We start from the raw sequence: 12,416 nt of genomic DNA on the forward strand, positions 1-12,416 counted from the left end.
AAGCGAGTGAGCACATTTCGCCTACGGCTTAGGCCGCCCAACTAGTGTGGCTGCTCGGTCTCTGCAGGCAGCGAGGAGCTGCAAACTTCCCGTGTTCGCGCCTATGTCACCTCCGCTTGCTTGTCAGAGACAGAGTGTCGCAAAACATACAACTCACTCCATGAATTGATTGCTACGGCATCTGTCATCAGCAGTCACAACTAGCAACACCAGTAGCAGCCGACTGCACGTAAAGAATGGGAATGTGCAGTGGGATTTTTGTGAACTCGGCGCAAGGCAGATCTTTCCGACATAGGTTTGAGAATCTTAAGGGAAGACTTGTACTGGTTCTAAATTAAGTATAGGGCTGGGAGGAGGGTGCTTCCTGCGCGTAACAGCACGCTTGCCAATTGTGGCTGCTAATCGTTCGCTCGTATCTGCCTAGACACATTCGCTGGCTGTGAATTATTTGCATGGCAGTGTGCGCATGTTGGTGTGTTAAAAATTCTGGAGACGCTGGGTATCGATCCCAGTACCTCTCGCATGCTAAGCGAGCGCTCTACCATCTGAGCTACGCCCCCTGATGACGGATAGTGCTACATACAACCATATCAATATCACAGACCCTTGCACTCCCATTATTCCGCAGACAAACACTACTCTCAATGTGTCCGTGAGGGTGTCTTTCAGGTTTCCTGCATTCTGTATCGAATCGTAGTTGGCCAAAATTAAAGTGGCACGCACAACGTCGAAAATAGCGTTCGGCCACCGCTCTGAGTAAGACGAACGTGTTGTCCACACTCTAGACTTCATTGAGGTTAGGCCGTTATACCTAAGATAGATTTGCACTCGATGACACCTCGACAACAGCCGGTCCTCACATTCACGTCTTGCTCTCCTTACGTCAGTATACATCATATGAGTCTGTGAGGCTGGCTTTGCAACATCTTGCGTGTCTTTAGGCTCGCCGCGACCAACACTTACCATGCACTGTCCACAAAACATGGAGGCGCCGGGGCTTGAACCCGGGACCTTTCACATGCAAAGCGAACGCTCTACCAACTGAGCTACGCCCCCAAGCGCAACAAAGATGCGCTGTTTTCCATCCTTTGCTACTCTGATGTGCGCGGACATGATGGTTGGTTGGTTCATAGGGGCGAAGGGACCAGTGTACAAAGGCGCGATCACGTTCATATGCACAAGAGTTCCAAGTAGTTTCGATGCTCTAGTATTACGACTACAAATTCCGTCTGTATTTAACGTCTTAAATTGAAAGGACAGTCACAAATTGCTCCGTTTTCACTCCATGTCGACAATCACACAGCGCCTGAGGTAACAAGCACATCTGAAGCCCCATTGTGCACTCGACTGTTGATGCCAACTCACTGCCTCGCACTTTACTACTGTGTACCACTCTTGTCGTCCAACTGCAAAAGACTGGGCCACAACAAGTTTCCGCGTCTCCATTGCACTGCGCAAACTACGAAACGCTCCCCAAACATTGCACTCACCTATGCAGACGACTTTTCCGACTTTACACGACGCTCACGCAACGCTCACGCTAGTGACAGCCTTATTTAGAGCTTGACGTCGCGCCCAAGCGAGTGAGCACATTTCGCCTACGGCTTAGGCCGCCCAACTAGTGTGGCTGCTCGGTCTCTGCAGGCAGCGAGGAGCTGCAAACTTCCCGTGTTCGCGCCTATGTCACCTCCGCTTGCTTGTCAGAGACAGAGTGTCGCAAAACATACAACTCACTCCATGAATTGATTGCTACGGCATCTGTCATCAGCAGTCACAACTAGCAACACCAGTAGCAGCCGACTGCACGTAAAGAATGGGAATGTGCAGTGGGATTTTTGTGAACTCGGCGCAAGGCAGATCTTTCCGACATAGGTTTGAGAATCTTAAGGGAAGACTTGTACTGGTTCTAAATTAAGTATAGGGCTGGGAGGAGGGTGCTTCCTGCGCGTAACAGCACGCTTGCCAATTGTGGCTGCTAATCGTTCGCTCGTATCTGCCTAGACACATTCGCTGGCTGTGAATTATTTGCATGGCAGTGTGCGCATGTTGGTGTGTTAAAAATTCTGGAGACGCTGGGTATCGATCCCAGTACCTCTCGCATGCTAAGCGAGCGCTCTACCATCTGAGCTACGCCCCCTGATGACGGATAGTGCTACATACAACCATATCAATATCACAGACCCTTGCACTCCCATTATTCCGCAGACAAACACTACTCTCAATGTGTCCGTGAGGGTGTCTTTCAGGTTTCCTGCATTCTGTATCGAATCGTAGTTGGCCAAAATTAAAGTGGCACGCACAACGTCGAAAATAGCGTTCGGCCACCGCTCTGAGTAAGACGAACGTGTTGTCCACACTCTAGACTTCATTGAGGTTAGGCCGTTATACCTAAGATAGATTTGCACTCGATGACACCTCGACAACAGCCGGTCCTCACATTCACGTCTTGCTCTCCTTACGTCAGTATACATCATATGAGTCTGTGAGGCTGGCTTTGCAACATCTTGCGTGTCTTTAGGCTCGCCGCGACCAACACTTACCATGCACTGTCCACAAAACATGGAGGCGCCGGGGCTTGAACCCGGGACCTTTCACATGCAAAGCGAACGCTCTACCAACTGAGCTACGCCCCCAAGCGCAACAAAGATGCGCTGTTTTCCATCCTTTGCTACTCTGATGTGCGCGGACATGATGGTTGGTTGGTTCATAGGGGCGAAGGGACCAGTGTACAAAGGCGCGATCACGTTCATATGCACAAGAGTTCCAAGTAGTTTCGATGCTCTGGTATTACGACTACAAATTCCGTCTGTATTTAACGTCTTAAATTGAAAGGACAGTCACAAATTGCTCCGTTTTCACTCCATGTCGACAATCACACAGCGCCTGAGGTAACAAGCACATCTGAAGCCCCATTGTGCACTCGACTGTTGATGCCAACTCACTGCCTCGCACTTTACTACTGTGTACCACTCTTGTCGTCCAACTGCAAAAGACTGGGCCACAACAAGTTTCCGCGTCTCCATTGCACTGCGCAAACTACGAAACGCTCCCCAAACATTGCACTCACCTATGCAGACGACTTTTCCGACTTTACACGACGCTCACGCAACGCTCACGCTAGTGACAGCCTTATTTAGAGCTTGACGTCGCGCCCAAGCGAGTGAGCACATTTCGCCTACGGCTTAGGCCGCCCAACTAGTGTGGCTGCTCGGTCTCTGCAGGCAGCGAGGAGCTGCAAACTTCCCGTGTTCGCGCCTATGTCACCTCCGCTTGCTTGTCAGAGACAGAGTGTCGCAAAACATACAACTCACTCCATGAATTGATTGCTACGGCATCTGTCATCAGCAGTCACAACTAGCAACACCAGTAGCAGCCGACTGCACGTAAAGAATGGGAATGTGCAGTGGGATTTTTGTGAACTCGGCGCAAGGCAGATCTTTCCGACATAGGTTTGAGAATCTTAAGGGAAGACTTGTACTGGTTCTAAATTAAGTATAGGGCTGGGAGGAGGGTGCTTCCTGCGCGTAACAGCACGCTTGCCAATTGTGGCTGCTAATCGTTCGCTCGTATCTGCCTAGACACATTCGCTGGCTGTGAATTATTTGCATGGCAGTGTGCGCATGTTGGTGTGTTAAAAATTCTGGAGACGCTGGGTATCGATCCCAGTACCTCTCGCATGCTAAGCGAGCGCTCTACCATCTGAGCTACGCCCCCTGATGACGGATAGTGCTACATACAACCATATCAATATCACAGACCCTTGCACTCCCATTATTCCGCAGACAAACACTACTCTCAATGTGTCCGTGAGGGTGTCTTTCAGGTTTCCTGCATTCTGTATCGAATCGTAGTTGGCCAAAATTAAAGTGGCACGCACAACGTCGAAAATAGCGTTCGGCCACCGCTCTGAGTAAGACGAACGTGTTGTCCACACTCTAGACTTCATTGAGGTTAGGCCGTTATACCTAAGATAGATTTGCACTCGATGACACCTCGACAACAGCCGGTCCTCACATTCACGTCTTGCTCTCCTTACGTCAGTATACATCATATGAGTCTGTGAGGCTGGCTTTGCAACATCTTGCGTGTCTTTAGGCTCGCCGCGACCAACACTTACCATGCACTGTCCACAAAACATGGAGGCGCCGGGGCTTGAACCCGGGACCTTTCACATGCAAAGCGAACGCTCTACCAACTGAGCTACGCCCCCAAGCGCAACAAAGATGCGCTGTTTTCCATCCTTTGCTACTCTGATGTGCGCGGACATGATGGTTGGTTGGTTCATAGGGGCGAAGGGACCAGTGTACAAAGGCGCGATCACGTTCATATGCACAAGAGTTCCAAGTAGTTTCGATGCTCTAGTATTACGACTACAAATTCCGTCTGTATTTAACGTCTTAAATTGAAAGGACAGTCACAAATTGCTCCGTTTTCACTCCATGTCGACAATCACACAGCGCCTGAGGTAACAAGCACATCTGAAGCCCCATTGTGCACTCGACTGTTGATGCCAACTCACTGCCTCGCACTTTACTACTGTGTACCACTCTTGTCGTCCAACTGCAAAAGACTGGGCCACAACAAGTTTCCGCGTCTCCATTGCACTGCGCAAACTACGAAACGCTCCCCAAACATTGCACTCACCTATGCAGACGACTTTTCCGACTTTACACGACGCTCACGCAACGCTCACGCTAGTGACAGCCTTATTTAGAGCTTGACGTCGCGCCCAAGCGAGTGAGCACATTTCGCCTACGGCTTAGGCCGCCCAACTAGTGTGGCTGCTCGGTCTCTGCAGGCAGCGAGGAGCTGCAAACTTCCCGTGTTCGCGCCTATGTCACCTCCGCTTGCTTGTCAGAGACAGAGTGTCGCAAAACATACAACTCACTCCATGAATTGATTGCTACGGCATCTGTCATCAGCAGTCACAACTAGCAACACCAGTAGCAGCCGACTGCACGTAAAGAATGGGAATGTGCAGTGGGATTTTTGTGAACTCGGCGCAAGGCAGATCTTTCCGACATAGGTTTGAGAATCTTAAGGGAAGACTTGTACTGGTTCTAAATTAAGTATAGGGCTGGGAGGAGGGTGCTTCCTGCGCGTAACAGCACGCTTGCCAATTGTGGCTGCTAATCGTTCGCTCGTATCTGCCTAGACACATTCGCTGGCTGTGAATTATTTGCATGGCAGTGTGCGCATGTTGGTGTGTTAAAAATTCTGGAGACGCTGGGTATCGATCCCAGTACCTCTCGCATGCTAAGCGAGCGCTCTACCATCTGAGCTACGCCCCCTGATGACGGATAGTGCTACATACAACCATATCAATATCACAGACCCTTGCACTCCCATTATTCCGCAGACAAACACTACTCTCAATGTGTCCGTGAGGGTGTCTTTCAGGTTTCCTGCATTCTGTATCGAATCGTAGTTGGCCAAAATTAAAGTGGCACGCACAACGTCGAAAATAGCGTTCGGCCACCGCTCTGAGTAAGACGAACGTGTTGTCCACACTCTAGACTTCATTGAGGTTAGGCCGTTATACCTAAGATAGATTTGCACTCGATGACACCTCGACAACAGCCGGTCCTCACATTCACGTCTTGCTCTCCTTACGTCAGTATACATCATATGAGTCTGTGAGGCTGGCTTTGCAACATCTTGCGTGTCTTTAGGCTCGCCGCGACCAACACTTACCATGCACTGTCCACAAAACATGGAGGCGCCGGGGCTTGAACCCGGGACCTTTCACATGCAAAGCGAACGCTCTACCAACTGAGCTACGCCCCCAAGCGCAACAAAGATGCGCTGTTTTCCATCCTTTGCTACTCTGATGTGCGCGGACATGATGGTTGGTTGGTTCATAGGGGCGAAGGGACCAGTGTACAAAGGCGCGATCACGTTCATATGCACAAGAGTTCCAAGTAGTTTCGATGCTCTGGTATTACGACTACAAATTCCGTCTGTATTTAACGTCTTAAATTGAAAGGACAGTCACAAATTGCTCCGTTTTCACTCCATGTCGACAATCACACAGCGCCTGAGGTAACAAGCACATCTGAAGCCCCATTGTGCACTCGACTGTTGATGCCAACTCACTGCCTCGCACTTTACTACTGTGTACCACTCTTGTCGTCCAACTGCAAAAGACTGGGCCACAACAAGTTTCCGCGTCTCCATTGCACTGCGCAAACTACGAAACGCTCCCCAAACATTGCACTCACCTATGCAGACGACTTTTCCGACTTTACACGACGCTCACGCAACGCTCACGCTAGTGACAGCCTTATTTAGAGCTTGACGTCGCGCCCAAGCGAGTGAGCACATTTCGCCTACGGCTTAGGCCGCCCAACTAGTGTGGCTGCTCGGTCTCTGCAGGCAGCGAGGAGCTGCAAACTTCCCGTGTTCGCGCCTATGTCACCTCCGCTTGCTTGTCAGAGACAGAGTGTCGCAAAACATACAACTCACTCCATGAATTGATTGCTACGGCATCTGTCATCAGCAGTCACAACTAGCAACACCAGTAGCAGCCGACTGCACGTAAAGAATGGGAATGTGCAGTGGGATTTTTGTGAACTCGGCGCAAGGCAGATCTTTCCGACATAGGTTTGAGAATCTTAAGGGAAGACTTGTACTGGTTCTAAATTAAGTATAGGGCTGGGAGGAGGGTGCTTCCTGCGCGTAACAGCACGCTTGCCAATTGTGGCTGCTAATCGTTCGCTCGTATCTGCCTAGACACATTCGCTGGCTGTGAATTATTTGCATGGCAGTGTGCGCATGTTGGTGTGTTAAAAATTCTGGAGACGCTGGGTATCGATCCCAGTACCTCTCGCATGCTAAGCGAGCGCTCTACCATCTGAGCTACGCCCCCTGATGACGGATAGTGCTACATACAACCATATCAATATCACAGACCCTTGCACTCCCATTATTCCGCAGACAAACACTACTCTCAATGTGTCCGTGAGGGTGTCTTTCAGGTTTCCTGCATTCTGTATCGAATCGTAGTTGGCCAAAATTAAAGTGGCACGCACAACGTCGAAAATAGCGTTCGGCCACCGCTCTGAGTAAGACGAACGTGTTGTCCACACTCTAGACTTCATTGAGGTTAGGCCGTTATACCTAAGATAGATTTGCACTCGATGACACCTCGACAACAGCCGGTCCTCACATTCACGTCTTGCTCTCCTTACGTCAGTATACATCATATGAGTCTGTGAGGCTGGCTTTGCAACATCTTGCGTGTCTTTAGGCTCGCCGCGACCAACACTTACCATGCACTGTCCACAAAACATGGAGGCGCCGGGGCTTGAACCCGGGACCTTTCACATGCAAAGCGAACGCTCTACCAACTGAGCTACGCCCCCAAGCGCAACAAAGATGCGCTGTTTTCCATCCTTTGCTACTCTGATGTGCGCGGACATGATGGTTGGTTGGTTCATAGGGGCGAAGGGACCAGTGTACAAAGGCGCGATCACGTTCATATGCACAAGAGTTCCAAGTAGTTTCGATGCTCTAGTATTACGACTACAAATTCCGTCTGTATTTAACGTCTTAAATTGAAAGGACAGTCACAAATTGCTCCGTTTTCACTCCATGTCGACAATCACACAGCGCCTGAGGTAACAAGCACATCTGAAGCCCCATTGTGCACTCGACTGTTGATGCCAACTCACTGCCTCGCACTTTACTACTGTGTACCACTCTTGTCGTCCAACTGCAAAAGACTGGGCCACAACAAGTTTCCGCGTCTCCATTGCACTGCGCAAACTACGAAACGCTCCCCAAACATTGCACTCACCTATGCAGACGACTTTTCCGACTTTACACGACGCTCACGCAACGCTCACGCTAGTGACAGCCTTATTTAGAGCTTGACGTCGCGCCCAAGCGAGTGAGCACATTTCGCCTACGGCTTAGGCCGCCCAACTAGTGTGGCTGCTCGGTCTCTGCAGGCAGCGAGGAGCTGCAAACTTCCCGTGTTCGCGCCTATGTCACCTCCGCTTGCTTGTCAGAGACAGAGTGTCGCAAAACATACAACTCACTCCATGAATTGATTGCTACGGCATCTGTCATCAGCAGTCACAACTAGCAACACCAGTAGCAGCCGACTGCACGTAAAGAATGGGAATGTGCAGTGGGATTTTTGTGAACTCGGCGCAAGGCAGATCTTTCCGACATAGGTTTGAGAATCTTAAGGGAAGACTTGTACTGGTTCTAAATTAAGTATAGGGCTGGGAGGAGGGTGCTTCCTGCGCGTAACAGCACGCTTGCCAATTGTGGCTGCTAATCGTTCGCTCGTATCTGCCTAGACACATTCGCTGGCTGTGAATTATTTGCATGGCAGTGTGCGCATGTTGGTGTGTTAAAAATTCTGGAGACGCTGGGTATCGATCCCAGTACCTCTCGCATGCTAAGCGAGCGCTCTACCATCTGAGCTACGCCCCCTGATGACGGATAGTGCTACATACAACCATATCAATATCACAGACCCTTGCACTCCCATTATTCCGCAGACAAACACTACTCTCAATGTGTCCGTGAGGGTGTCTTTCAGGTTTCCTGCATTCTGTATCGAATCGTAGTTGGCCAAAATTAAAGTGGCACGCACAACGTCGAAAATAGCGTTCGGCCACCGCTCTGAGTAAGACGAACGTGTTGTCCACACTCTAGACTTCATTGAGGTTAGGCCGTTATACCTAAGATAGATTTGCACTCGATGACACCTCGACAACAGCCGGTCCTCACATTCACGTCTTGCTCTCCTTACGTCAGTATACATCATATGAGTCTGTGAGGCTGGCTTTGCAACATCTTGCGTGTCTTTAGGCTCGCCGCGACCAACACTTACCATGCACTGTCCACAAAACATGGAGGCGCCGGGGCTTGAACCCGGGACCTTTCACATGCAAAGCGAACGCTCTACCAACTGAGCTACGCCCCAAGCGCAACAAAGATGCGCTGTTTTCCATCCTTTGCTACTCTGATGTGCGCGGACATGATGGTTGGTTGGTTCATAGGGGCGAAGGGACCAGTGTACAAAGGCGCGATCACGTTCATATGCACAAGAGTTCCAAGTAGTTTCGATGCTCTAGTATTACGACTACAAATTCCGTCTGTATTTAACGTCTTAAATTGAAAGGACAGTCACAAATTGCTCCGTTTTCACTCCATGTCGACAATCACACAGCGCCTGAGGTAACAAGCACATCTGAAGCCCCATTGTGCACTCGACTGTTGATGCCAACTCACTGCCTCGCACTTTACTACTGTGTACCACTCTTGTCGTCCAACTGCAAAAGACTGGGCCACAACAAGTTTCCGCGTCTCCATTGCACTGCGCAAACTACGAAACGCTCCCCAAACATTGCACTCACCTATGCAGACGACTTTTCCGACTTTACACGACGCTCACGCAACGCTCACGCTAGTGACAGCCTTATTTAGAGCTTGACGTCGCGCCCAAGCGAGTGAGCACATTTCGCCTACGGCTTAGGCCGCCCAACTAGTGTGGCTGCTCGGTCTCTGCAGGCAGCGAGGAGCTGCAAACTTCCCGTGTTCGCGCCTATGTCACCTCCGCTTGCTTGTCAGAGACAGAGTGTCGCAAAACATACAACTCACTCCATGAATTGATTGCTACGGCATCTGTCATCAGCAGTCACAACTAGCAACACCAGTAGCAGCCGACTGCACGTAAAGAATGGGAATGTGCAGTGGGATTTTGTGAACTCGGCGCAAGGCAGATCTTTCCGACATAGGTTTGAGAATCTTAAGGGAAGACTTGTACTGGTTCTAAATTAAGTATAGGGCTGGGAGGAGGGTGCTTCCTGCGCGTAACAGCACGCTTGCCAATTGTGGCTGCTAATCGTTCGCTCGTATCTGCCTAGACACATTCGCTGGCTGTGAATTATTTGCATGGCAGTGTGCGCATGTTGGTGTGTTAAAAATTCTGGAGACGCTGGGTATCGATCCCAGTACCTCTCGCATGCTAAGCGAGCGCTCTACCATCTGAGCTACGCCCCCTGATGACGGATAGTGCTACATACAACCATATCAATATCACAGACCCTTGCACTCCCATTATTCCGCAGACAAACACTACTCTCAATGTGTCCGTGAGGGTGTCTTTCAGGTTTCCTGCATTCTGTATCGAATCGTAGTTGGCCAAAATTAAAGTGGCACGCACAACGTCGAAAATAGCGTTCGGCCACCGCTCTGAGTAAGACGAACGTGTTGTCCACACTCTAGACTTCATTGAGGTTAGGCCGTTATACCTAAGATAGATTTGCACTCGATGACACCTCGACAACAGCCGGTCCTCACATTCACGTCTTGCTCTCCTTACGTCAGTATACATCATATGAGTCTGTGAGGCTGGCTTTGCAACATCTTGCGTGTCTTTAGGCTCGCCGCGACCAACACTTACCATGCACTGTCCACAAAACATGGAGGCGCCGGGGCTTGAACCCGGGACCTTTCACATGCAAAGCGAACGCTCTACCAACTGAGCTACGCCCCCAAGCGCAACAAAGATGCGCTGTTTTCCATCCTTTGCTACTCTGATGTGCGCGGACATGATGGTTGGTTGGTTCATAGGGGCGAAGGGACCAGTGTACAAAGGCGCGATCACGTTCATATGCACAAGAGTTCCAAGTAGTTTCGATGCTCTAGTATTACGACTACAAATTCCGTCTGTATTTAACGTCTTAAATTGAAAGGACAGTCACAAATTGCTCCGTTTTCACTCCATGTCGACAATCACACAGCGCCTGAGGTAACAAGCACATCTGAAGCCCCATTGTGCACTCGACTGTTGATGCCAACTCACTGCCTCGCACTTTACTACTGTGTACCACTCTTGTCGTCCAACTGCAAAAGACTGGGCCACAACAAGTTTCCGCGTCTCCATTGCACTGCGCAAACTACGAAACGCTCCCCAAACATTGCACTCACCTATGCAGACGACTTTTCCGACTTTACACGACGCTCACGCAACGCTCACGCTAGTGACAGCCTTATTTAGAGCTTGACGTCGCGCCCAAGCGAGTGAGCACATTTCGCCTACGGCTTAGGCCGCCCAACTAGTGTGGCTGCTCGGTCTCTGCAGGCAGCGAGGAGCTGCAAACTTCCCGTGTTCGCGCCTATGTCACCTCCGCTTGCTTGTCAGAGACAGAGTGTCGCAAAACATACAACTCACTCCATGAATTGATTGCTACGGCATCTGTCATCAGCAGTCACAACTAGCAACACCAGTAGCAGCGACTGCACGTAAAGAATGGGAATGTGCAGTGGGATTTTTGTGAACTCGGCGCAAGGCAGATCTTTCCGACATAGGTTTGAGAATCTTAAGGGAAGACTTGTACTGGTTCTAAATTAAGTATAGGGCTGGGAGGAGGGTGCTTCCTGCGCGTAACAGCACGCTTGCCAATTGTGGCTGCTAATCGTTCGCTCGTATCTGCCTAGACACATTCGCTGGCTGTGAATTATTTGCATGGCAGTGTGCGCATGTTGGTGTGTTAAAAATTCTGGAGACGCTGGGTATCGATCCCAGTACCTCTCGCATGCTAAGCGAGCGCTCTACCATCTGAGCTACGCCCCCTGATGACGGATAGTGCTACATACAACCATATCAATATCACAGACCCTTGCACTCCCATTATTCCGCAGACAAACACTACTCTCAATGTGTCCGTGAGGGTGTCTTTCAGGTTTCCTGCATTCTGTATCGAATCGTAGTTGGCCAAAATTAAAGTGGCACGCACAACGTCGAAAATAGCGTTCGGCCACCGCTCTGAGTAAGACGAACGTGTTGTCCACACTCTAGACTTCATTGAGGTTAGGCCGTTATACCTAAGATAGATTTGCACTCGATGACACCTCGACAACAGCCGGTCCTCACATTCACGTCTTGCTCTCCTTACGTCAGTATACATCATATGAGTCTGTGAGGCTGGCTTTGCAACATCTTGCGTGTCTTTAGGCTCGCCGCGACCAACACTTACCATGCACTGTCCACAAAACATGGAGGCGCCGGGGCTTGAACCCGGGACCTTTCACATGCAAAGCGAACGCTCTACCAACTGAGCTACGCCCCCAAGCGCAACAAAGATGCGCTGTTTTCCATCCTTTGCTACTCTGATGTGCGCGGACATGATGGTTGGTTGGTTCATAGGGGCGAAGGGACCAGTGTACAAAGGCGCGATCACGTTCATATGCACAAGAGTTCCAAGTAGTTTCGATGCTCTGGTATTACGACTACAAATTCCGTCTGTATTTAACGTCTTAAATTGAAAGGACAGTCACAAATTGCTCCGTTTTGACTCCATGTCGACAATCACACAGCGCCTGAGGTAACAAGCACATCTGAAGCCCCATTGTGCACTCGACTGTTGATGCCAACTCACTGCCTCGCACTTTAC

The 12,416-nt window shown here is 50.1% G+C and overlaps 15 non-coding genes across 15 annotated transcripts; all 15 read right to left on the reverse strand.

Moving 5' to 3' along the window:
* Positions 1 to 487: 487 nt before the first annotated feature.
* Positions 488 to 560, reverse strand: Trnaa-agc (transfer RNA alanine (anticodon AGC)). The gene has a single exon. It is a non-coding gene; the product is annotated as a tRNA-Ala (tRNA).
* A 423-nt stretch (positions 561 to 983) lies between these two features.
* Positions 984 to 1,056, reverse strand: Trnaa-ugc (transfer RNA alanine (anticodon UGC)). Its single transcript has one exon. It is a non-coding gene; the product is annotated as a tRNA-Ala (tRNA).
* A 1,008-nt stretch (positions 1,057 to 2,064) lies between these two features.
* On the reverse strand, positions 2,065 to 2,137 carry Trnaa-agc (transfer RNA alanine (anticodon AGC)). The gene has a single exon. It is a non-coding gene; the product is annotated as a tRNA-Ala (tRNA).
* A 423-nt stretch (positions 2,138 to 2,560) lies between these two features.
* On the reverse strand, positions 2,561 to 2,633 carry Trnaa-ugc (transfer RNA alanine (anticodon UGC)). The gene has a single exon. It is a non-coding gene; the product is annotated as a tRNA-Ala (tRNA).
* A 1,008-nt stretch (positions 2,634 to 3,641) lies between these two features.
* Positions 3,642 to 3,714, reverse strand: Trnaa-agc (transfer RNA alanine (anticodon AGC)). Its single transcript has one exon. It is a non-coding gene; the product is annotated as a tRNA-Ala (tRNA).
* Positions 3,715 to 4,137: 423 nt separating this feature from the next.
* On the reverse strand, positions 4,138 to 4,210 carry Trnaa-ugc (transfer RNA alanine (anticodon UGC)). Its single transcript has one exon. It is a non-coding gene; the product is annotated as a tRNA-Ala (tRNA).
* Positions 4,211 to 5,218: 1,008 nt separating this feature from the next.
* On the reverse strand, positions 5,219 to 5,291 carry Trnaa-agc (transfer RNA alanine (anticodon AGC)). Its single transcript has one exon. It is a non-coding gene; the product is annotated as a tRNA-Ala (tRNA).
* Positions 5,292 to 5,714: 423 nt separating this feature from the next.
* On the reverse strand, positions 5,715 to 5,787 carry Trnaa-ugc (transfer RNA alanine (anticodon UGC)). The gene has a single exon. It is a non-coding gene; the product is annotated as a tRNA-Ala (tRNA).
* Positions 5,788 to 6,795: 1,008 nt separating this feature from the next.
* Trnaa-agc (transfer RNA alanine (anticodon AGC)) lies at positions 6,796 to 6,868 on the reverse strand. The gene has a single exon. It is a non-coding gene; the product is annotated as a tRNA-Ala (tRNA).
* Positions 6,869 to 7,291: 423 nt separating this feature from the next.
* Trnaa-ugc (transfer RNA alanine (anticodon UGC)) lies at positions 7,292 to 7,364 on the reverse strand. The gene has a single exon. It is a non-coding gene; the product is annotated as a tRNA-Ala (tRNA).
* A 1,008-nt stretch (positions 7,365 to 8,372) lies between these two features.
* On the reverse strand, positions 8,373 to 8,445 carry Trnaa-agc (transfer RNA alanine (anticodon AGC)). The gene has a single exon. It is a non-coding gene; the product is annotated as a tRNA-Ala (tRNA).
* Positions 8,446 to 9,947: 1,502 nt separating this feature from the next.
* On the reverse strand, positions 9,948 to 10,020 carry Trnaa-agc (transfer RNA alanine (anticodon AGC)). Its single transcript has one exon. It is a non-coding gene; the product is annotated as a tRNA-Ala (tRNA).
* A 423-nt stretch (positions 10,021 to 10,443) lies between these two features.
* Trnaa-ugc (transfer RNA alanine (anticodon UGC)) lies at positions 10,444 to 10,516 on the reverse strand. Its single transcript has one exon. It is a non-coding gene; the product is annotated as a tRNA-Ala (tRNA).
* A 1,007-nt stretch (positions 10,517 to 11,523) lies between these two features.
* On the reverse strand, positions 11,524 to 11,596 carry Trnaa-agc (transfer RNA alanine (anticodon AGC)). The gene has a single exon. It is a non-coding gene; the product is annotated as a tRNA-Ala (tRNA).
* Positions 11,597 to 12,019: 423 nt separating this feature from the next.
* Trnaa-ugc (transfer RNA alanine (anticodon UGC)) lies at positions 12,020 to 12,092 on the reverse strand. Its single transcript has one exon. It is a non-coding gene; the product is annotated as a tRNA-Ala (tRNA).
* Between the last annotated feature and the right edge of the window lie 324 nt (positions 12,093 to 12,416).

The sequence above is a fragment of the Schistocerca cancellata genome, unplaced genomic scaffold (genome assembly GCF_023864275.1).
Source record: "Schistocerca cancellata isolate TAMUIC-IGC-003103 unplaced genomic scaffold, iqSchCanc2.1 HiC_scaffold_794, whole genome shotgun sequence".
Taxonomy (NCBI): domain Eukaryota; kingdom Metazoa; phylum Arthropoda; class Insecta; order Orthoptera; family Acrididae; genus Schistocerca; species Schistocerca cancellata.